At 48.0% G+C, this 23,215-nt stretch overlaps 1 long non-coding RNA gene across 3 annotated transcripts in view; it reads left to right on the forward strand.

Annotated features, from left to right (window-relative positions):
* The window catches only part of LOC133277667 (uncharacterized), a 73,297-nt gene that overhangs the window by 873 nt on the left and 49,209 nt on the right, over positions 1 to 23,215 (forward strand). The gene's annotated exons all lie outside the window — the stretch shown is intronic.

Here is a 23,215-nt window from a genome sequence, read left to right on the forward strand (position 1 = left end):
CTGCTCTACCTGAGTCTGTTAAGTGTTGGCACTATGTATCTAAAGCTGTAGTTGTAAATAAAGCCTTTGTATGTGGAGGCATGAGATGTCCTGACTTCAAACACACTTAATCAATACAGACAGCATAAGGCTTGAGGTATTCCGGAGCCAATCTGAAATTAGAGCCCTTTTGCTTTGCCTTTCATATATTATGTATGATTCTGTCAAAGGGGTTTTATATCCTCCAGGGTGATCTCTTAATTAACTTGTGCTCTTTCTCCCCCAAGTCATTTAGCTTAAGACTTAATTAAATAGTGGATATTAAGTATAGTTTAGTGAAGGGATTCAGGTGTGTTCACTTCTTGCTAGCTTGGGTGCACAGGAGGAACATGGAAGCTGCTTACTCACTCCATGGTGTTGGTAAAACATGTTTACTTGCTGAGGGATCCAGCTCCCTCATCAGAGCACAGATCTACCTGGAGGGACTCTTCTCTCCAGAGAGGAGGAAGTTCCTCTGGATATTCATCTCCTCTCTGAAAAGCATTTCCCAAATCATTTTGGTTACAGCTATAATAATAACCACCCTCACCCCTGTATTTGAATGTTTGATGGAATGTCAGTGCTTTTTGCTGTTCTTGCTTATGCCAATCTATTAGCTCTTTGGAAATACGTGGTGAAATAAGGAACTGGTGATGTCCCAAATTATCCAACAGCTTTGTCTGGGGAGGCTGGACATCCTTTTACTTTCTCAGTAAAAGAAAATAGATCAAAATAGGGGGAAAATAGCTAACTACATGGGGTTTCAATCAGTTTTTTTCTGGTCTGGAAGGGAGTAAGGGTGACTAGAGGATTGTAGCTCATTATACAGTGGAGAAAGGAAAGGAGCAGTGCAGAGTCCTGCACCCAGAATGGGCTGTCCCCATTCATCAGTACAGTGTGGGGGCTGCTCATGAGGCAGCCTCCTGGTACTGGTGGGAGATGGCCTCAGGAATGTGGCTATCCGTAGTTAATGAGTTACACTAGGAAGCAGTGATCAGGGCTGTTTCCATCCTGCAAGGACTCTTATCTCTATTGATCCAACATAGGTGTGCCTGTATGATTTGGTTTTGGCTTTGCTTAGTGGAACTAAGCTGAGGAATCTCCCAAGCTGATGAAACAATATTATTTCACCTCATATCTTTCAGAAATATAATTTCAGTTGTATGCAGTTTACTGATAACTGTGGCACAGTTATGTTTTTATGGCACTGAATCTCCAGTAATCCATTGGTACGTGCTTTTCCAACAGCTTTGTGCAAATCTTGACTCCTGTGCTGTGCAACATCCACTCCTGAGATGACTTTTAGAAGGCAAGGTGCAAACTGTAGGTTCCTTTTGGGTGTAACAGCAGCTGAAAGTTTGCCCTGATGATTTAATATCTGTACTTAGTATGCCATGAGCTTTAATGTGTGGTGTTTCTCTGGAAAAGCACAGAATTTCTCTTAAATATGTCTGTTCATATAGTTTTTATTGAACTCGATTGAATTACTTCTATACTCTAAAAGAACACTGATTTTCTGACTCTGCTACAGACCTTTACATAGTGATTACTTCAGACACAGGCATTTTCTCCCTGCTTCCCTTGTCTGCCAAACTATTACATTAAAACCCCCAAACCCAATTACACACAGCTTTAGTGGAGCTGGTCTGAAAACCAGCCCTTCGATGCAGTTGCTCCCAATTTGCTGTTTCTCGTTTGAGCTGCATCCCAGCTGTGCCCAGTTTTCCTCACAAATATGTTCATCAGATCTATTATTCTACAAATGTGGAGCAGCTGCTGCTCAAATCCAGCCCCATTGCTCATGCCCTCTGCAGCTTTACTCAACTGCTTCACTCCAAACACTTTGTTACTAAATCATTCATTCGGTCACAGCCATTCTCACAAAGTACACTTTAAAATGTTTCATACTGCAGTGGTTTGGAGGCCAGTCGCTCAGGATACCGAAGGATGGGGTGACACATGGAGTATGGTTGTCTCCCCATGTGTAGTCACAACTCCTGGCTGTTAGGGAAAGGCAGGTACCTGTATGCAAAGGAGAGAGTGCTCAGACTAGAGTTTTCATTGTCGCTACAATGAAAGCAATTTGGAAGCACTGGGAAACATGAATATTGTAGATGTTTACAGGCATTCATCTGGGTGATTCTTGGTGCTTCTCTCTGCCAGTCTCTGAAATGCAGATGTGCCTTGTGTGGAAGGTGCTAGCTCTCAGGCATGTTAAACAACATTGGGAAAAGGTGGTGTTGGCAGGAGCCAAGGAAGAAACTGTCTTCATCACTAGGAAATGCAACTAAACATTTACACAGATTTCTTTCAGGCTTTTCCTAGATCTTCTGTAGTGTCTAAAGGGCTCCAGCACAAAGTCAGCACCTTTTGCATGCTCACAGTCTTAAGGCTGTTACTGCTGCTTCCATCATCTGGGGCTGCACTGCTTCAACTGAAAATCTGGATAACTCCTCTCTTGACCCAGTAAAAAGACCCTGAAGATCCAGGCAGCCTGAGTAAAGCAACAGGAGAACAAATGAAGAAAACCCAAACTGTTCTTGGGAACCGTCCATAGTGTTTTCAAATACTACAAATCCCTTCAGGGATGTTTGGGAAGTTTAGGCACAAGATAGGAAGTCACTAGGAGTTCCTGTCTGGTTAGTCTCCTGCATCCAGCCACTTCAGGCTGTTTCACACTGGTGAATAACCACTTGCTGGGCCTGGGATGACTTCAATGATTTACCTGGTCAGGAAAGTTCCAGCATGTTGGAACTAGATGATCTTAAGCTCCCTTCCAACCCTAACTCTATGGTTTTATGTGAAGGCTTGGAGGACTGCATGCTGCCGCTTCCTGTGAGCTCTGCCTGGAGAGGAGACATGCCCAGGCAGAGAGGACCATCTTTGTTGCAGAAGGTGCACTCCTCTTGCTCCTTGGTGTACATGGAGCTGCTTAGAAGCTGACCCAGGGACTGCTGCAGCAAGAAGAGCTCATTTCCTATTGCTTGGCATATTACCTGGGTGTGAGCTGTAAAGACGTTTTGTTGTGATTTGAAGCAAAGCTTTGAAAACAGCCTGTTTCTACCTGGCTGCTTGGAAGAACATTATCAGTGCCAAGCCAAGTGGTGAACTGTAGGGCCACAATCTGTTTCTGACCCAACCTTGTCACTCCACTGGTGTTTGTCAGTGCACATTCCCTGTTCTCATCCCCCCCCAGCACACCTTTGTATGGTAGCTGTAGTCTTGTTAATACCTGAAAAACATGGGGAGGATTGGGGATAACTGCAGTGTAATCTAGAAGAAGCCTGGAGAGGGGCTTTGGACAAGGGTCTCTAGGGCCAGGCCAAGGGGAATGGCTTTAACCTGCCCGAGGGGAGACTGAGATGAGCTCTTAGGCAGAAGCTCTTCCCTGTGAGGGTGCTGAGGCGCTGGCACAGGGTGCCCAGAGAAGCTGTGGCTGCCCCATCCCTGGCAGTGTTCAAGGCCAGGTTGGACACAGGGGCTTGGAGCAAGCTGCTCTAGTGGAAGGTGTCCCTGCCTGTGGCAGGGGTTGGAACTGGATGAGCTTTAAGGTCCCTTCCAACCCAAACCAGGCTGGGATTCTGTGATTCTATAATCCATGTATGGATTTTATAGAGTTTAATGTATGATGCCATGTACTGCACAGGGGGGAAATAGCAGAAGTCCGTAGGTACCCATATGAATCCGTGCTTTCTTCACGTGAATTCAGCATCCTGCGGAGTGTCTGAGTGATGAAGGAAGGAAATGCAGCAAGCAGTTGCTTTTCGGGATGGCAGGCAGGACTCGGTGTATCGCGTTCTTGTGACATGGCTGCTTTCGGCCACACGGTGACGGTGTTGCCCCTTCCTGATCCTCAAGAGCTGCTCCCAAGGCCAGCTGGAGCAGTGAAAACTGCTTTATGTGTGAAACGCGACTTCGCGGCCAAGGGTCGGTTTTAATAAGCGCTGATGCAATTCTCATGTTACTTTCCCCGTCAGGCTGTAGCAGTACTATGTCATCAATATCCTGTTGTACAGTAGCAGGGTTGGTTTTGCCAGCTTCCCTGTCGGTGTTGCTGGCATCACAGTGTAAGTATTTTCGCTGCATTTGCTGCTTTGTCCCCATAGGAAGAAAGATGAGCCTTTTTTTTTTCAAAGAGAACTTAACGCTTTGAGTCATTAGGCATCGTTTTATGGCAGTAAAGTTTTTGCTTGTAATGGGGTGGTTTAGGCATCATCTTGTTGGGGATGTGTTAGTTCCAATTCATGTTGTCACAGGTTGAAATCTGCAGAGCTATCTTGCTTGGCAGCCTTGTAACTGTCTTGCTCAGGGAGAATGAATCATGCAGTGGTGCTCAGCAGCAGACAGAGGTGGTAGTGGCTGGTGTGTGTGTGTGTGGTCCCTGAATTCCTCAAGTAGGCTGATACGGTCCCCATTTCCTTGGGCAAATTATCCTGCAGGCCCAGTGAGGGTATGAAAGCTTTCCTGAATGTCTGGGAAATAGCCAAGGATGATGAAGAGAAAAAGAAGTGACTGAGAAGTCCTTGAAATCCACAAGTCCTGAGCTGTCTGTGTTCACAGGCTGGGATTTGGAGCAGGAGCTCAAGTAGGAATCCAAATTAAAGAAGAACCTTTATTCTAGTCAAAGGAAAAGAACTGTAAAAGTGATGTGGCTTTTGCTCCTCTCTCTCTTGTTAGTCTTGCTCTGAAAGCTTCTCGTGTGCTGTAGCTTAGTGGTGAAGGCAGGTGCCACTTCTATTTGGGTTTCTCTTGAACCCTGCAAAACTGACCTTGAAACAGTCCTCTGGTTTTGTGCTGCTTGGAAACAGAGTACCTCCCTGGGCAAAAGGAGAAGGCAATGGAAGCCGGAGCCACAGTGAAAGCCCTTGTGTTGCTCCTGTCCCCTCCTGTTTATGGAGCCTCCTGGCAAGCAGAAGGAGCAGCCAGGCAGGTGGGGACCATGTGGAGGGAGTCCCAGAGCATCTGTGCAAGTGGCTGCCTGGGCTGGCAGTGCTGACAGAAGGGACAATACAAGCTTCCTATTCCATAGCAGCCGGCTCTGTCCATCTCCTTCCCCTATGAGGTGTCCCTGATACTGTGATTCTTCCTGACCCATAGGTGCTGTGTATGCAGGAAGTTTCTAGCAGGTAGACCTTATTTATGCAAGTATTTGCGTGGAGGGCAAATGCAGAGAAAAGAGATATTCTAACTAGAGAGGGAAGCACTTGAAAATCACCATGATTTGATTAGAAACAACAGTCTCTCAGCAACCCCCTGGGGGGAGGTGGAAGGAACAACTTGGCCATGCAAACAAGGACAGGATTAATGCATTGAGCAAGTGAGAGGCTTGGTGAATGTCCCCACAGCTGACACAGCATAGCCATGCTTCTGGCACAGGGAGGGCTGCTGTTGGGGCAGGGAAGAGGAGGTGACCCAAACCTCACTGCCACAAGGAGCTCCTTACTTGCACTTTAATTACATTGCTTAATGGCTCTGAGCTCCAGAGCATATGTGCTGGTTCTTGTAAAGCTAAATAAAGCACTGTGCACTTGCGCTGCTGCTTGCCATGTGCACCCTGCTGCACTGATACGAAAGTTCACTGCAATATACATTCAAAGAAGAAGGGATTTCTGTGAGCATTCCCTCTGTGGGGTCAGGAGCAGCACTGCCCTTGCTGTGCAGGCTCTGGCACTGACAGTACTTTTCCAGGAGCATTCCGTCAGTGCAAGTCTCACATGCTTGCTGCAGGCTCATAGCAGTGCTACAGTGTAGTTTACTATGAGTAGGGCTTGAGTTAATGGTATGGAGTTAAACTGTTTTACATTTCTGTTCTTAATTTGCTTGTAAGCTATGGACAAAAATGCCAGTCTTACTTTATTTCTAGGTCACTGTACACTATTATCAGCCCTTTAGCACATTACAACTACTCAGTTTCTAGCCAACAGTGTTTTAGCATAAATATTCACCAACTCAAAAAAGGAGATGCTATTCTAAAATTGTTGGAGCTTGTTGTTAAAAATGACCTTCATGCAATAGTAGGTTATTTTGTTTAAATAGAAGGCTAAATTTAAGTCCTCTATTTCAGCAGAGCAGATTCTGACAGACTGAAAGAACTGCTCAGCCAGACTGAAAGAACTTCAGGTGAGGTTCCCAATGACTGGAAAAAGGAAATATAACCCCCATTTTCAAGAAGGGGAAAATGGATGACCCGGGGAATTACAGAGCAGTCAGTCTCACCTCTGTGCCTGGCAACATCTTGGAGCAGATTCTCCTGGAAGGCATGCTAAGGCACATGAAAATCAACAAGGTGCTTGGTGACAGCCAGCATGGCTTCACTAAGGGGAAATCCTGCCTGACCAATTTGGTGGCCTTCTATGATGGGGCTACAGAACTGACGGACAGGGGTAGAGCAGTTGATGGCATCTACCTGGACTTGTGCAAAGCATTTGACACTGTCCCACACGACACCCTTGTCTCTACATTGGAGAGACATCAATTTGATGGATGGACCACTCGGTGGATAAAGAACTGGCTGGATGGCCGCACACAAAGAGTTGTGGTCAATGGCTCAGTGTCCGGCTGGAGACCAGTAACGAGTGGTGTCCCTCAGGGATCGGTGTTGGGACCGTTCTTGTTCAACATCTTCATCGCTGCCATGGACAGTGGGATTGAGTGCACCCTCAGCAAGTTTGCCGATGACACCAAGCTGTGTGGTTCGGTTGATACCCTGGAGGGAAGGAATGCCATCCAGAGGGACCTCGACACGCTTGTGAGGTGGGCTGATGCCAACCTCATGGGGTTTAACCATGCCAAGTGCAAGGTCCTACACCTGGGTGGGAGCAATCCCAGGCACAGCTACAGGTTGGGTAGAGAAGAGATTCAGAGCAGCCCAAGGAGAAGGACTTGGGGGTGTTGGTCGATGAGAAAATGAACATGAGCCGGCTTCAGTGTGCGCTCACAGCCCAGAAAGCAACCGTATCCTGGGCTGCATCCAAAGCAGCGTGACCAGCAGGGTAAAGGAGGTGATCCTGCCCCTCTGCTCTGCTCTTGTGAGACCTCACCTGGAGCATTGTGTGCAGTTCTGGTGTCCTCAACATGGAACTGTTGGAACAAGTCCAGGGGAGGCCACGAGGATGCTCAGGGGCTGGAGCACCTCCCGTATGAAGACAGGCTGAGGAAGTTGGGGCTGTTCAGCCTGGAGAAGAGAAGCTGCGTGGAGACCTCATAGCAGCCTTCCAGTATCTGAAGGGGGGCTATAGGGATGGTGGGGAGGGACTCTTCATTAGGGACTGTAGTGACAGGACAAGGAGTAACGGGTTAAAACTGAAACACGGGAAGTTTAGATTGGATCTAAGGAAGAAGTTCTTTCCTGTGAGGGTGGTGAGGCACTGGAATGGGTTGCCCAGGGAGGTTGTGAATGCTCCATCCCTGGCAGTGTTCAAGGCCAGGTTGGACAGAGCCTTGGGTGACCTGGTTTAGTGTGAGGTGTCCCTGCCCATGGCAGGGGGGTTGGAACTGGATGATCTTAAGGTCCTTTCCATCCCTAACTATTCTATGATTGTACGATTACCTGAGCTAAGAGCCTCAGAAGGTGAAGGTTTAGTGCTTTTGGGGCAGTTGAGGAGGTGAAGAGCTTGGCCCTACCTGTGTAAGTAACTGGCATATGAAAAGTAGAATAACTAGAGAGCTTAGGAGGGATGTAAGCAGAAGCAGAGATCAACATGATGGAGCTGGGAGCTGCTCCAGAGGACAGCAGGGAACTTGTAGTAGTCTCCTGTTGGACCTCATTTGATGGTGTATCTTAATCAATACAAGCCTTTGTGTCCATCTCAGAAGCCTGGCTCATCTCATTTTAGGAATATGCCCCGAGTGCAACTTTCCTTCAAAGTTGTTCCAGTCTCTTTTTCCAGCCAGTTGGAGATATTCATGCCCTGGTTTCTTCTCAGCTTCTGTTTCTGGCCTGGTGAATATTTATGAGCAGTAAAACATCCTGTCCAGAACAGTTAGTAGCATGGAGATTCTGGTAGATGGAGGTCATGCCCTTGGTCCACCTAGGAGCTCTCCTCTCTCTCCTGTGAGTGCCTGAGCTCCAGGTTAAATGCTGCTTTAGGAAAGTGAGGCTTTCCCTCTGGGCTTGTATTTAACCATTGCAGGCGATCTCTTTTCTACCTCAAGCAGAATGGGAGCAGTAATGAAACTCCAAATGCTTTCTGATGAAACCGCCAGTCTGCAGTGGTGAGCAATCCCAGTACCAGGAAATACAACCAGCCCCATCCACCCATCATCAGTTTGGTGTCTGCTCCTTTGAGCCAAATCTCCCCCCCCCCCCGATAACGCGCTTCCAACAGCTCTAATGTTAGACTGGCTCTATGTACGTAGATTCAGCGAAGCCAGAAGTGTAGTAATAGACTGAAAATGTATTTGCTTTTTGCTTTACATTTGAATGATGCTGATGGAAATGTGCCAAGCTGCCCACATTTCTATAGTCAAGGAGCCATCTGAAGGAGTCATGCTTTTGCAGTACCAGCTACGTATATTTTTCAGCTTCATGTGTGCATTTTTTACTCAACTACTTGTCGCAGATGTCCACAGACATCCCCAGTCACCATCTGAGCTCTGCTTTTCACCCCAAGGGCTTGGGTTCTCCATTTGTGCAGTAATTTCTTTCATTAATATTAATTATTCTTTGCAGGGCATTCACGTTGCTGTTAATGGGGAGGAGTGCACTGGAGCTGTCAGAAATGCTCCTTAAATCTGTAACCTGGATTCAGGCTGGAGGAAGCTGCGGCGTTAAACGCTTTCCGACTGGAGCTCAGGCAAAGCCGTGCAGTATTTACGTTAATCCTGCCCTTTCAGAGCCCAGAGCTGCACAGCTACTCCTGATTTCAGTGTGGGTTAAACTCTGGGCAGCATTTGGAACATTTCTTCTAAGCAGTGCTGCCGTTGGGCAGTTCAGCTTCTGAAGCTGCTAGATCACGGCTCTTCCATCCTCATATATATGTGTATGTATAGGTGAACTGTTAAGACAATGGGCAACTCTTCTTACGGGGAGGCTTCTCCACATGAGTGACAATGCCCAAACGTGTTTACCTACAGCCTGGTAAACATGGGGGGAAGGACTGCAGTTTAGTGATAAACCTGCTTGGCTGATAAAAGGCTTTTCTGTTTGGACCGTAGGTCTCGTGGGAAACCAAACTCTTCCTTCAGTAGATGAACATTTGAAAGGGAGTTTATGGAGGTTTCAAATCTAGATAAGGGTGTCATTCTCTTAACAAGTGTAGAGAATAAGCAGATGTATTATGAAATGATCATGGCTGTGTTTAGCTCTCGCTTTACTGAGTTCAGATGGTTTTCCAGATGTAATTGTGGTGTTATTTTCCAAGGCAAGCACACAGAGCCAGAGGTGGGGAGGGTGATCTCCAGCATTCCCAGCAGCAGGAGCACACACAGCTCTTGCAGGGCTGGACAGTGATGGTCAATGGGCAGCTGGGCTGTGTTGCTGGTACTTATGTGCCCCAGAGTGAGGGAGCCTGTGCTGTTTGTAGGCTCTGTGTGAGCTCTGCAAGTGTAGCTGCAGGAGATGCTTGTACATGTTGGTATGGAGCACCTGTGGGAGAAAATATAGGTCCGTTTCCTTTGGCTCTCTGAAAGCAAGACTCTGAGGATCCAGCAGCACTGCATTCCTGTCTAAGTGAGGTTTAGTAATACCCTTGTGCTTTGTGCACAGAAAGGGGAATATTAAGCAAGTAAGCAATGGGCTGTTAGTGGAGTCAGCAGCATCTGTAGGACAGTGTCCTGCTTCCTTCAGATGAAGGGGTAGGCACTATTCCTGCTCTGATCTGTAGGGAACTGCCTGGTGAAATAGGGAATAGGGAAGGAATGGAGCTACAGTAGTTCTTTTCCTAAAGGCTTTGTAGGTTCTGTCCCTCTCTGGTAGCAGAGATGAGTGCAGGGTGTATAGCTCAAACCTGGATTTTGAACACTGGAAGTTTGTGACACTGAGTAGATCCAAGCTTTCCTGTGCATATCTAAAAAGGGCACAGAGACAAAATTCGGTCCCAGCCCAGATACAGACCTGGAATTGTGCAGGTGTTCAGAAATGCCTTGTTAGAAATCTGGCATTTGGCTCAAGTCTGTCTCATTTTAGAAAAGCAAAACCAAAAAGGCTTACTGGAAGCTTCCATTGGCATGTTATATTAATGACAATGATAAATGACATGAGCACCATTTGTTTGCTTATCTAAGGATGCCTGGAGCATTCTGGCAGAAATCATGAAGGGGGTGGGCGCAACGACCAAGCAATCTCCCCCCTTCTCATGTGGGCTCTTGTTTCCCTGCTCTCATACAGGCAGGTTGGATAGAAACCTTCCAGACTCTCCGTCTGTCACCTGCAGACAGAGTTCAGTTCCTCCATATGTGTTCCAATTAAAACCAGGAAAGCACTTTATAATGCTTTAGAGCTTGCTGTGCTTAAAGTGCCAAGAAAACTTTTGAGGAACAGTGGATCCTTAAAACATTATCTGGCTACATAATAGATCCCGAGTTTGGATTTAGACTGGTATTTAATGTGAGGCTGAGAGTCAGCTTCAGCTTTGATGCCACACTTGGTGCTCTGCTCTTATAAACTGGCAAAACCTTTCTGATTTAGTGTTTAGTGTGAGGTGCCCTGCCCATGGCAGGGGGCTGGAACTGGATGATCTTCAGGTCCTCTCCAACCCTAACTATTCTGTGATTCTATGATTTAGTGAAATTCATTATATGATTTCTGATGTTTTAAGGAATAGAATTTGGTGGTTAGAACGTGCCAGGTTGAACAGGGCTTGGAGCAAGTTGCTCTAATGGAAGGTGTCCCTGCCCGTGGTGGGGGCTGGAAGTGGAGGAGCTTTCAGGTCCCTTCCAACACAAACCAGTCTGTGGTTCTATGGTTCTATGATTTCTGTGAAAATTCAGCTGCGCAGGGTGCTGGCACATCAAGTCTAGGTTGTGCTTTGCCTTGAAAGGTTGGACCAGATGATCCTTGAGGTCTCTTCCAACTTGATCTTCTACAAGTCTATGAATTAAATCCAGTTCAAGCCCAGTTGTTCCTTGTTCACATTCAGATAAACGCCAGTCCAGCCAGTGTCAAGAGCAGGCGGAACCAGTCCCAAAGGCAGCAGTGAGAAGCTGAGGCGTGCACACTCCAGGAAGGTGCTGCTGTGTTAGTGAGTGGAAGGAGCTTTGGGAAACTCACTGTCCCTGTGCCATCAGCATTCCAGTGCACTGTAAAGCTCATCTGTTCAACTGCAAGTGAACATTAGATCTGAAAGGGATTGATGCTGTGCTTTGGTATGATATGTCTCATCCCATTTACAGAATGCATTTGTCTCTCATTTGTATTTTTAGGGGTAGTGACTCCAATTTTTTACTTGTCAAACGGTCACAGGGTGCTGAGCAATGTACATGGGACATCCAGCAGTACCCTGCAGCACAGTAAGGCATGCAGAGAAGGTGTCACAAACTCCTATGGGCAGAGAAAGCATATCTGCAAAGATCAACCAACCTCCTGAACGCTGTCAGTGGGGTGAATCGTGCAGCACAAACCAGGCTTCAGGAAAGGCACCTCCCAAAGCTGCTGCTCGGGGAGCTCCAGGGCTCTGTCCTGCAAGATACTGAACAACCCTCACTTGAGGCATATGAAGAATTGGTTTGTAACTACCTGTATTTCCTGATGATAGTGTTGAATAAGAATGCTTAAGCTCTATTTCCTTGACAATTCTAAAAGCAAAGGGTTTAGGGAACTAGCCGTGCCATAAAAATACGAATTTAAAAGGAAAAGAATGATGTCATTAGTGCTTTTGATCACTCCAGGGATTTGAATTCTTCCCTTTCTTAACCGAAATTCTCCCTTGAGTTGAAAGGGTTTCACCTCTGTTAAAATTGGGGTATTACCTACTACCTGTCCTACAGATCCATACCTCCTGACACTAAAGCTTTCCAAAGTGATAACAGACAAGGACATTGTCGAGTCTAACCCAGACATTGGCTAATGCCAGACATTAACCCAACAGAAACAGTGCAGCAGCTCATCAGAATTCATCAGCCAGCAGGGCTTAATTCCATGGGATGGGCTGCTATCTGTCAGCCATTCATGCAGTGAGGAGCAGACATCTCCCACCCAATGTTTCCATGGTGCTGCAGCACTCCAGGAGAGCAGCCAGCCCACACAGACCCGGGAGCCACACAGCAGGAATTCGTACAAGTGCCTGTTTGATAACCTCAGCATTTAATACAGGCTGTAGTCATTCAGTCCTAGCAAATGATTCAGTTAAACAGAGCACAGCCAGACAGGATACTACTTGGCAAGGACTTTATTTGCAAGAAAAGCCTGTTTATGGTGGGACTGGGAGCATGAATGTGGAAGTGGTGCTTTTATGTTAATGATGCAGATATTGTGAATGCTGAATGCAGGTCCAGGCTCAAGGTGTGTATCTGTGTGCCAGATGAAGCCCAAAAGGAAAGGGAGTGGCATCAAGCAGAGAAGAATTGATCCATGGCTCTGAGATGCCAGATACAACTGGCCTCAGTGTCTGTTGAAAGGGATACATGTCACAGAGGGGGTTTGGATGGAAGTGGTGTCCCCTCCATGAGCACCAGTGCTCACCCCATACAGCACAATCCTCTCCAGCACACCTGGGCTGTGCTGAGCCTGTGCTTAAAAGGTGAAAACCATTTCCCGACGCTGAAAATGCCCAATAACTTCTGTGAGGGCACTGGGGATGTTGTGCTTGGTGGTAGCATCTTGTAAGTGTGGGCTGGACTCTGATGTGGGTCTCTGGTGAGCTGTCAGCTATGCCCGTGGGGACACTGTGTTCAAATGCAAGCGTGGTGTGAGCTGCCAGGGGTGATGCCCCCCGAGCTGAGGCTGGAGCCAGGGGCACGGAATGGCTCCAGTCAGGCTTCTGCCTCTTCCATCCCCAGCAGTGTTCAAGGGCAGGTTGGGCACAGGGGCTTGGAGCAAGCTGCTCCAGTGGAAGGGGTCCCTGCCCGTGGCAGGGGTTGGAGCTGGAGGAGCTTTAAGGTCCCTTCCAACATAAACCATTCTATGACTCTTCTCTGAGTCCTTCCACTTGTTACTTTGCCACTCATTTTGTGCAGGCAGCACAAGGTGCTGGTGTATCTGGGATAAATCCGGGTTAGCTGGAGTTAGTTACACCAGAGCTGCTACCTTCTCTCTGGAAAAGAAATCCTGTCCCGACTTAAACTTCTCTGAAGAAAACTTTCCCTATAAAGCTTCAAAAGGGATGCAGCATCCTTCAGACTCCAGCCCACGGTCCTGCCAGGTCTCTGCTGCTCTGCTTTAGAGCCCAGAGCTGCTGCTGAGGCTGGTGTAGCTTCAGGAGGAATCACAAGTATTTGTCCTACAGATGCATTTTTAAGTCCTGGAGATGAAAGACCATGCCAGGCTCTTGGTTTTCCTTTCATCTGTTCTTTATAACATGATGTGGGTTTCTTGTTCACATTGTTGCTGGAAGGCCTTCAGGGAAAGCCATACAAATCTGAGTAACTTCCTTGCTACCAGCTGCTGCGTACTGGAAAGGACAGCTTCAGCTTGCATGGGAATACCGTCAGTCCAAGGTTGTTTTCCCAGGACTGATACATTTCAACATGAGCAAAGGGCCCTGAAAGTGGGTATTATAATGGTAAATGATAGGAAAACTGAGAATAATAGTCTGTTGCTTATTTAACTTCTAAATATCTCAAAACAGGGGTTCTGCCAGCTCCCTTGAGCTAGGCCATGTAATGAGGGAGAGATTGGAATCACAGAGTTCTTTAGGTGGGAAAAGGCCTTTAAGAGCATAAAGCCTAACTGTTAACCCAGCACTGCCAAAGCCACCACTACACCATGTCCCCAGGTGCCACATTAAATACCCTCAGGGACAGTGACTCCATCACTTCCCTGGCAGTGTGTTCCACTGCCTGACCACCCTTTGCTGACACGGATCAATAATCCTACTGCTTCCCAATGAGGCCCCCCTAACATTAGTCACCACCTAATGAACAGGCTTTGCCTGACACGGGTTGTGCAGCGTGGGGTGTTGCACTGCTGATTGCTGCCAGTTGTGTTGGACCATTGCAGCCCTTGTCTGTGTATCACAGAGTCAGCCTGGTTTGGCTTGGAAGGGGCCTTAAGGCTCATCCAGCCCCTTCCACTAGAGCAGCTTGCTCCAAGCCCTGTCCAACCTGACCTTAAGCCCTACGAGTGATGGGACAGCCACAGCTTCTCCGGGCACCCTGTGGCAGTGCTTTGCCACCTTCACAGGGAATATATGGGAGAAGGAAGCACGTAAAATGAAGTAACTGTTTTTCAGTGGAAAAATCAGCTTCTCTTTTGTTGTCCAGGTTACCTTCTGCTGGATTTACTCCCAAGCAAAATCTTATTAGATGATTTATCCATCTCTGTCTATATCCTTCTAGTGATACAGAAATAGAAGTAGTTATTTACATCAATAACTAAAGGAATGGTCTTGAATAGGACTAATAGAATGTTCCCTTTTCCTTGCTTTAGTGAAAATACTTGATCATTAGGATAGGGAATGTAATCCTGCAAGGAGGTATTTCCCATTGTGTCTCACTACTAAACCAAAACAAACCTCAAAAGCCTCCGAAAGACAAATAAGGCAATCACTGACACACTGCGTGAGACTGGCAGCACTGCTGAAAAATGGCAACTGGAAGCTTATTTATGGGGAACTTCCCCAAAACCACTTCTCAGCAGTTATCTGCGGAAGACTTTTCCTGGTGTTGCTAATAAGATATTTCACCCTTAAGCCCTTTTAAGCCTTCAGCCATATGTTAATGTGGCAGCTGGTTGTGAACTTCCAGCATCCACTGGATGAATTTTGCTGGTGACAGCACAGAGATCCAGAACAGTGCTCTGGATTCCCAGCCTCTGCATTCACTTGCCTCCACAGCACAGAAGTCTGTGCCCTTGCTTCATCCTCCCTAGGGAAAATGACTGCCAGATCCTGAATTCCAAGCTATGGGCACACAGGATGTAACTGCCCTGACTGGGGAGGAGGCTGCTGGTTCTTGCTCTAGTCCTGGATTGCTCTATGGTTCCTTGGTTGTGCCATGGAGCTTGCTTGCTGAACTGCCTGAGGAGTGATCCGGAGCATCGGGATTAAGCTGGATCACAGCCAAAGGTGTTGCCTGAGAGCTGCTTGTTTCTGCTCATGCTGGTCTGCAGTATCCTTTCACAGGATAGGAGCCTGCAGGATGGTGAGTACATTCGCCCTGCTTCTCTCTCCAAGAGGTGTTTCCTCATTCCAGCAGTGCCACGGCACCAGTGGCGAGGGAGCAGGATTATCACGTTATCAGTGACTCACCAGGTTGCATTCCATGGTTTTTTTTATGATTCTATAATTCTACAGCTGCAGGTTTTTTTTTCCTGTTATTGTATCTCTTGATTATTTTTTCAGATAGGGTCTAGAAAGCACTTTACCAATGAAGCAAAATGAATTTTCATGCCTATTGGCGCACAAATTTTATCCTTCTGAGGTGATGGTGATCTGAATATTTAGAAGGTTGGAACTGGATGATCTTAAGGTCCTTTCCACCTCTAGCCATTCTGTATTTCGACGCTAGGATTTGCATGTTGTTGTCTTTCTCTGTGTGATCCGAGCTGGGCGTTTCCCTAGTTATTCCAAGTCAAAGCACAAGGTCTACTGGTTTTTTGATCCTCTGTTCCCAGCGTCCAGCTGTCTTCATGGAGACTTTAATTTCGCCATCTTTTTCTGCTAAGGGCAAACCTCTTTCTTTGGCTCCTGCTGCAGCTCAGCGCTTTTGGCCAGGGCTTCAGAGTGCACAGAGGGAGCTTGGCTCTGCGAGGAGACAGCTGCCTTTGCCAACTTCACACAGGCCACAGTGGAGCTGGAAAGACCATACAGATGAGGATTACAGTGAATTTGGTTGCTATGCTGAGGCCACTGATTGATAAAGGACTTTAAATATGAAGTGGCATACTCTGGCTTAGCTGTAAGATGACATCTGTGTGGTTTTGATGTTGTTTTCCCCAAATAATCCACTCTGAAGGCAAAATCAGGTGTCCACTGGCTTTTTGTAGAGCTTGAACTTCCTGAAAGCAGTGCTGGGCCAGGGGAGTGCTCCTGATATGTGACCTCCTTTAACCCAAACACTCTCTGAATTCCGACCATTCATTCCCTTTTTGTGCTCTTTTTCTGCTTTCCTTTGTTCCATCCATCTCCATTTTCTCCCTTGTCAGGGAGAAGCTCTGGGTCACAGCCAAAGGCCACCCGACTGCCTACCACAGCTCCTTGGTGGGCTCTTTCTGCCTTCAGCTTCTACAAAAGCTACAACTGACCCTCGTTTCCTTGCTGGAGCTGCCATGCTCTCGGGTGAGCTTTCCAAGCCATCTAACATCAAAGCAGCATTGCTGTCTTACAGTGCAGTCTGAACTGAAAAGAGGCCTTGGAGCTGCTTTGGAGCTGTACTTGCTGGAAAGAGAGGCTTCTCTGTGTCGCTGCACGTATCTGGGGCTGGTGCTGGCTTCAGGAGGGAATATTGCTATTACTGGACTTTATTGGAGATAATCCAGTGTTTTAGGTTCCTGGCCAAGGCAGCTATTTCCAGGGCTCACTACAACACAGTGAGCTCAGCAAGTATGTGGCACTGAGTTTTCCATTATTTCCCTTTGCCTCTTCTCCTAGGAGATGTGAAAAAGGAAGGGGGGTGGAATGTTGTGCTCATCATGGCCTTTTCTCTTGGGAAGCAAGGAGCTGCATGAGGCTCCCATGGAGCAGAGGAGGTGGCAGGGAGGGACGTGTATGGGTACCTGGCACTTGCGTTGCTTTGTGCCTGCTGGCTGCTGCTCAGCACTGGGTGACTCCTGCAGCCCTGAGAGCTCCTGCCTGGGCAAAAGCAGCATGGTTCTGCCAAATTCAATACAGTTTTGGGCCCAGATGTCCTTCCTAGCTGGAAAAGCAAAGCCCTTCAGGTGTGGTTTGAGTGCAGGCTATAAGTACATCCAAGTGGCCTTGCAGTGTTGTAAGAGGAGTGTGGGTGCAGGGAGCGCTTGGTGACACCCCACCCTGCTGAGAAAACTCTTCTGAAAGCCTTTGCTTGTGGCAGTGTTGGCTGTTCCCTCCCAGTTCTTGTCTTTTCGTACTGCATCAAGCCCACAGAAGCCGTGGCTGCCCCATCCCTGGCAGTGCTCAAGGCCAGGTTGGACACAGGGGCTTGGCGCAAGCTGCTCTAGTGGAAGGGGTCCCTGCCCGTGGCAGGGGTTGGAGCTGGGTGAGCTTTAAGGTCCCTTCCAACCCAAACCAGTCTCTGGGTCTGTGCATCTTTCTGGACCTTCCTGCTATGTACTCAATATTATCACCATTGAAAACCCTCAGTGACTTAGTAACTGGGTTGGAACAGGGAAGCCTTTGTTTAACGTTTACATATAACTTGCCTCTAGCATCTCCTGTTCACTGCGGTGAAGTTTAAGTGTACCTTGCCTGCATCTGTTGTGGGGTTGGGAGTGAATTGCATCTCCGTGCATTTATGCTGAACAGAATCTGTAGGGTTTAGCTTGTCTAATGGCCTTGCAGCAGTTCTGAACATAGGCTTGCCTCTAACTTCTCTGTAAGTAGCTAACTCTGATGGGTCATGCTGATGCTCCCTCTGATGGGGTTTCAGTGCAGGGCCCGTAGTGGAGAGTGACTCATGCAGAGGAGGGCTGCTGCTGCTCTCTGGGCTTTTGGGATGGGTAGCAGTGGTTCTCCTTCCCTTTGTACCTTTTGTAAAGCATAGCCTGGGGCTGTACCTGTTGGTTTTGGAGGTTTCCAGCTCTTGTTCATCATGAGATTTGGGAATAGATTTAAAAACCATCTTGCAGTAAGCTGATACATCTGTAAAGATGCTTGCAATATGCTGAAGCAAGCGGTGTAACATCTCCCTTGTGCTCAGTAATGCTGCTCACTGAGAATCACAACCTGTGGAAGCCCAAAGGTTCCTCCCTGGGCTTCTGCAGTGCTGAGGGTGCTCGGATGGAGCAGCCGGATCCTGTGTCTGTTTGCAGCCCCTCTGGACCTCTTGCATCCTGTATTTCTGTTGGGTTATATCTTCACTGCCATAAACAGGCCATCCTAGCTCTTAATGAGGTGTGTTAGTTCCATATTTATAGGTCATTTGAGTCTAACTTGGAAGTTTAAGATCACTTCATAATACTTAATTTGAATAAAGAGAGTATATTTAAAGACCGTGGATTTCTTCTTCCTGTTCATCTAGGGCTTGGTTTTGCTTGCACGTGCAGGCCACTGTTCTCTGTCCTCTTTTATGTTCTATTCAGTATTGTGAACCTGAAACATCATGCATTAAGGCTGTATATTAAGGGGTAAACATGATACAGGTGATAATTCAGATTAAATGGAGAAGAGGCCACATGAGGTTCTGTTGGCCTAAGGAGCTCAGCCCACCTCATAGATTGAATTGAGGGAAATGGAATATCAAGACTATTTTAATTGAGCTTTCAAGTGAAATTCTCTGATGTATCTGCCTGCCTTCCTTCTCTCTCATCCTCCTTGATTTGGGGCTGATCTGTTGTGCCTGTTGTCCCTCTGGGGTTAGATTCCATCCTCTCTGAACACTTATTTGGGGAGCTCCTGCCCTGAATTCCTGCATCCAAACCTGCAGCCTCCTGGCAAAGCAGCCCTGCAGTCCAGGCCTGTCTCCAGCCCCACCAAGAGCAAGCTCTTTCATCATGTGCTTTAGCAGGACCCAACCCTTCCACCCTGCTTGGCTTTACCTCTATGGGGGCTGCCAGCACCGTGGAACAGCAGGAGAGCTTCTTAGGCAGAGCCCCACTGCAGCCGCGGTGCTCTCTGCCCGGAGGGTTCCTCTGTGCAGAAGGAAAGCACACTCCTCCTGCAGCACTCTTGGGTTGTTCTCATGCATGGACAGAGGAAACTTATGGCACCAAATTAGTTCTGCTACGTTTGAGCTCCTTGGACTTCAGATTCCAAACTGCAACCTTGAGACGGCAGCGAAGCTTGCAAAATCCTGTTCAGTGCATGGCTCTCGCACCTCCTGAACAAGAAGGGATGGATTTATCCCCTGGTGGTTTCAGTGAGAATCACCATGACCTAACCTGCTGCTTTAACTCCTTGTTTGAGAGCCCAGCAGCTACGAGGAGAGAAACCAAAGGGGTGTTTGAGCTGCCACAGTTTCACTGCAGGGTGTCAGCGCTGTGTTTTACGCAGCGCACGTGCTGCTGAGGTACTGGGCTAAGCAAACCCTCAGCATCCCCTGCCAGGCTGCTCTTGTGTCCTGCACATCTCTTCATTCTGTGATATGTGACTGGAAAAGGCCACCTCGCTGATGAGAGAAGCCACAAGTAGGAAGCAGCTACAACCTGTGCTTCCTGTCCAGCTTTGTAGCTGAAGCTCTTCTGTGGCTGGATCTAAAAGCAGCTGGGTTTATTGCTTTTGGTGAGTTTTCTCTCTTCAGCTGGTCTGGCTGCAGTGTGTTAGGCAGGCGTGTGGGCAGTCAGTTACCCAGGATGTCAAACTCTCAATTAAAATTACATGCTTCTGCCGTATCGAGCATCTCTGGAGAGCCCCATCCTTTCTCTGGAGAGGCTCTGTGCAGTGCCCCCAAAGGGGATGAGCTGACAGGGCATGAGGGCTGCCTTGTGCTGACCAGGACTGGGTGGATTGTGAAGGGTGGAGCTGCTGCTTTGGGTTATGCCTCTGCTCTTGCTTGTCTCCCGAGGCACAGATCCCAAGGACTCAGCTGGCTGGTGGGGACTAGCAGGTGGATCCTGTCCTTCTGCATTGACTGGTAAAGCTGGTTTCGGAGTTGATCAGCACAGTGCAGTGTCTGCTGGTTTAGTGCTTCCTCACAGCTGAGGGGCTTCCAGGGAGAGGAGGAATTGTAGGTTTAAAACTTGACGTGACATACTGCTGAGATGAGCAGTGTGTATTTTCTACAGGCTGAGAGAGCTGGGCTGGGGCAGCCTGGAGAAGAGAAGGCTCCTGAAGGGGAGACCTGAGAGCAGCTCCAGTGCCTGAAGGGGCTGCAGGAAAGCTGGAGAGGGGCTTGGGACAAGGGATGTAGGGACAGGCCAAGGGGAATGGCTTTAACCTGCCAGAGGGGAGACTGAGATGAGCTCTTAGGCAGAAGCTCTTCCCTGTGAGGGTGCTGAGGCGCTGGCACAGGGTGCCCAGAGAAGCTGTGGCTGCCCCATCCCTGGCAGTGTTCAAGGCCAGGTTGGACACAGGGGCTTGGAGCAAGCTGCTCTAGTGGAAGGTGTCCCTGCCTGTGGCAGGGGTTGGAGCTGGAGGAGCTTTGAGGTCTCTTGCATCCCATGGTTGGAATGGTTATTTGAGGATTCTGTGATATTTTCAGGGATACATTTAATGGAGACTTGCAGTGCTGTAGCATTTCCTTAGAACAGAAAGTTAGGTTTCGTTTGTTCAAGATACAGATAATAAGGAATCATTGACCGTAGTGCAAATATATCAAGCTGTTGTTCCTTAACACTAAAAGAGAAGTGACAACAACATCCCTGGCCTTAGTTCAGGACCCTGGTGTGCACCTGAAAGCCTGGCTCGGGTGGGATGGGTGGTGGGTGCCTGAACCAGATGAACCTGCATGCTGGGGGGGGTCTCTCTGCTTCCCATGTGGGTTTCCAAACGCTGAGTTTCCTCCCTTGCTGGCACTGCTGCAGTTGTAGTTTGGGTGCTGGACTTTGCTTCTGGTGCATCCCTAGCAGGTGGGATGTCCCCATATGTGCTCCGGAGGCTGGGCTGGGTGCTGTCTGTGACACGGGTGGTATTATTTAGTTATTTGTCAGAGAAAAATCATGATTAAAGGAAATCTTTAGAAAAGAGACCGAGTTGTAACTACCCAGAGGAGGGTTGTCTCCCTCCCATCAGACTCCAAGCAGTTGTATCAAGGCAAACGGTCAGGCTGTGAAAGCAGGAGTGCTACTGACAGGCTATTGCTCTGTGTACAGCTGCCTCCTCCTGGGATCAGCATGGGCCCAGGAATTAAGAACCAGAGAGTTCCTGAGTTCTGAAACAGAACAGAGAATGAGCACAGAGTTTATGGGTATGGGTAAATTTGGGTCAGCTGTGACACTCCTAAAGCTGCTTTTAGTTTTCATGGAAGTTGCTGAGTCCTGAGTCTTTTTTGAGCCCATGAGGTGGTGCAGCCCGAGCTGCACATTGATATGCAGGAGGAGCTGCAGGTCTGCATCTGTGACAGTCTATTTAAAACCTGGAGGAGAAGGAGCCTCCTGGAACAAGGTTATGCTCTTCATTTGCCATTCAAGTATGAGAAGCTATCTGCAGGCCTGCAGAAAGGAGGCAGAAGCCTCTCCACAGTTTGCTTATGATGATTCTCAACCAAGTTTGTTGTTTAATTTTGCTGCTGCATTTACATGTGTTGATAAACTATGCAAACTTAATGTGTGTAACTGATCTAATTCAAAATGGGCTATGATTACCCACTAAAAGTATGCAGTGTTGTACAGATATGGCCATTATGTTTTATAGTTAATACTCCATGTACCCAGAGTGAATTTTGGGAAGAAATGCTTTTTGAATTGCAAAACTGTATTATTTGAATGGGCATACTTGTGTGTGGGAGCACTGGAGGGTTAGTTGCATCTCTTATAAATGTATTAGAATTGGAAGATTATGTTTTTTTTGTAGTTTTATAGGTAATCCGAGCACTGTTCTGGGTCAGTAATACTGCCGGTGGTAGGTTGCATATGGGGATGCCTCATGTATCGTGGCATAGCCCTAGATTTTAGAGAGAGGTCTCAAATACAGCATTAAAATAGGGCAGCCCAGTGCCATCTCCTGGCCTGCTCTTTCCAGTTGGGTTTTTCTCTCGCACAGGCTGGTGCTGGTGTAGACCTGGTGCTGTTGTGATGTGTGAAGCAGACTTTGCAGGACATCCTGGACAGTTCGTACGTGCTGGTCAGGCGATGACCACAGTGATCCTTGCGTTGGAAAACAAAGGCAGTCCCTGAGCTCCATGGAGAGGTGCTTCACCAGCCCGGGAGGCTGAGAGCAGGTAGAGCAAAGTCCCATTGTCATCTTGCTGCCTGTACCAGATGAGTTCTTTGTTGTTTCCATAGAGCTTTCTGTAACTTCCACCAATACCCGCTGCATTCACTGACCTCTCTTGACTGAGGAATCCCTAGGGTAAATACTCGCTACATGTCCTGCGCAGGGAATGTTTTCTCGCTGTTCTTGCTAGGGAGGAACATGAGGCTCTTCTGTAGCATTTCAGGTTTCTCTGCATTTTTAGAGGCACAGGTCCCTTGCAGATCTGAGTCAACTATCCCTTTGGAGACAGGCAAAGGGGAGACCGAGATGAGCTCTTAGGCAGAAGCTCTTCCCCGTGAGGGTGCTGAGGCGCTGGCACAGGGTGCCCAGAGAAGCTGTGGCTGCCCCATCCCTGGCAGTGTTCAAGGCCAGGTTGGACACAGGGGCTTGGAGCAAGCTGCTCCAGTGGAAGGTGTCCCTGCCCGTGGCAGGGGGTGGAGCTGGAGGAGCTTTAAGGATCCTTCCAACACAAACCAGGCTGGGATTCTGTGTTGACCCCTACCCTGTGCTGCAGTGAAACATTTCCTGCAGTTCCTGTGCAGAAAGGCTGCTCAGGGACACCCCATGTGGTCTCCTGTCCCATCCTTCACTCTGTGTTTTGTGTGATTGAGTCCAGCACCACGTTGCTGCAAGCGTGTAAGCCTGTGGGTGGTGTGAACCAAATTGGTTTCTAAAGTCTGCGTGGAGAGGCTGGGTATGAAACCTTGTTGTACACTTACCGCGACTCAGGTATGAGGTGCCTGGATGATGTGACACTTCTATTAGAGAGAATTTAAGGAAGGAAGTGGGAACAGTGTTAACCTTATCAATGCACTGGAAGAACAAGAGCCTAAGGAGAAAAAGAGATGACTTCTGGCTGCGGTGTTGGCCAGCAGTGAGCGTGAGCAGTGCCTGATAGGGCAGACAGCTCTGAAGTGCAGTTCTGGTCTCACAAATTGCCTTGCAATAGTGCTGGGCTGAGGCTTGAGGTGGTGTGTCAGTGGCTTTCGGTGTGAGTGGTTCTGTAGCTGCTATCCATAGAAAAGCAGCCTGGGCTCTCAGAGCAAGCTGCAGCCATCAGTAAAAGCTGTGCCACCTCTTCATTTCGGTAGCAGTGGCTTAGTGGTGACCTCTGG

The sequence above is a fragment of the Pezoporus flaviventris genome, unplaced genomic scaffold, assembly GCF_033815535.1.
Source record: "Pezoporus flaviventris isolate CSIRO_AGI_PZ_B2104156 unplaced genomic scaffold, CSIRO_AGI_Pfla_v1 ptg000059l, whole genome shotgun sequence".
Classification (NCBI taxonomy): domain Eukaryota; kingdom Metazoa; phylum Chordata; class Aves; order Psittaciformes; family Psittacidae; genus Pezoporus; species Pezoporus flaviventris.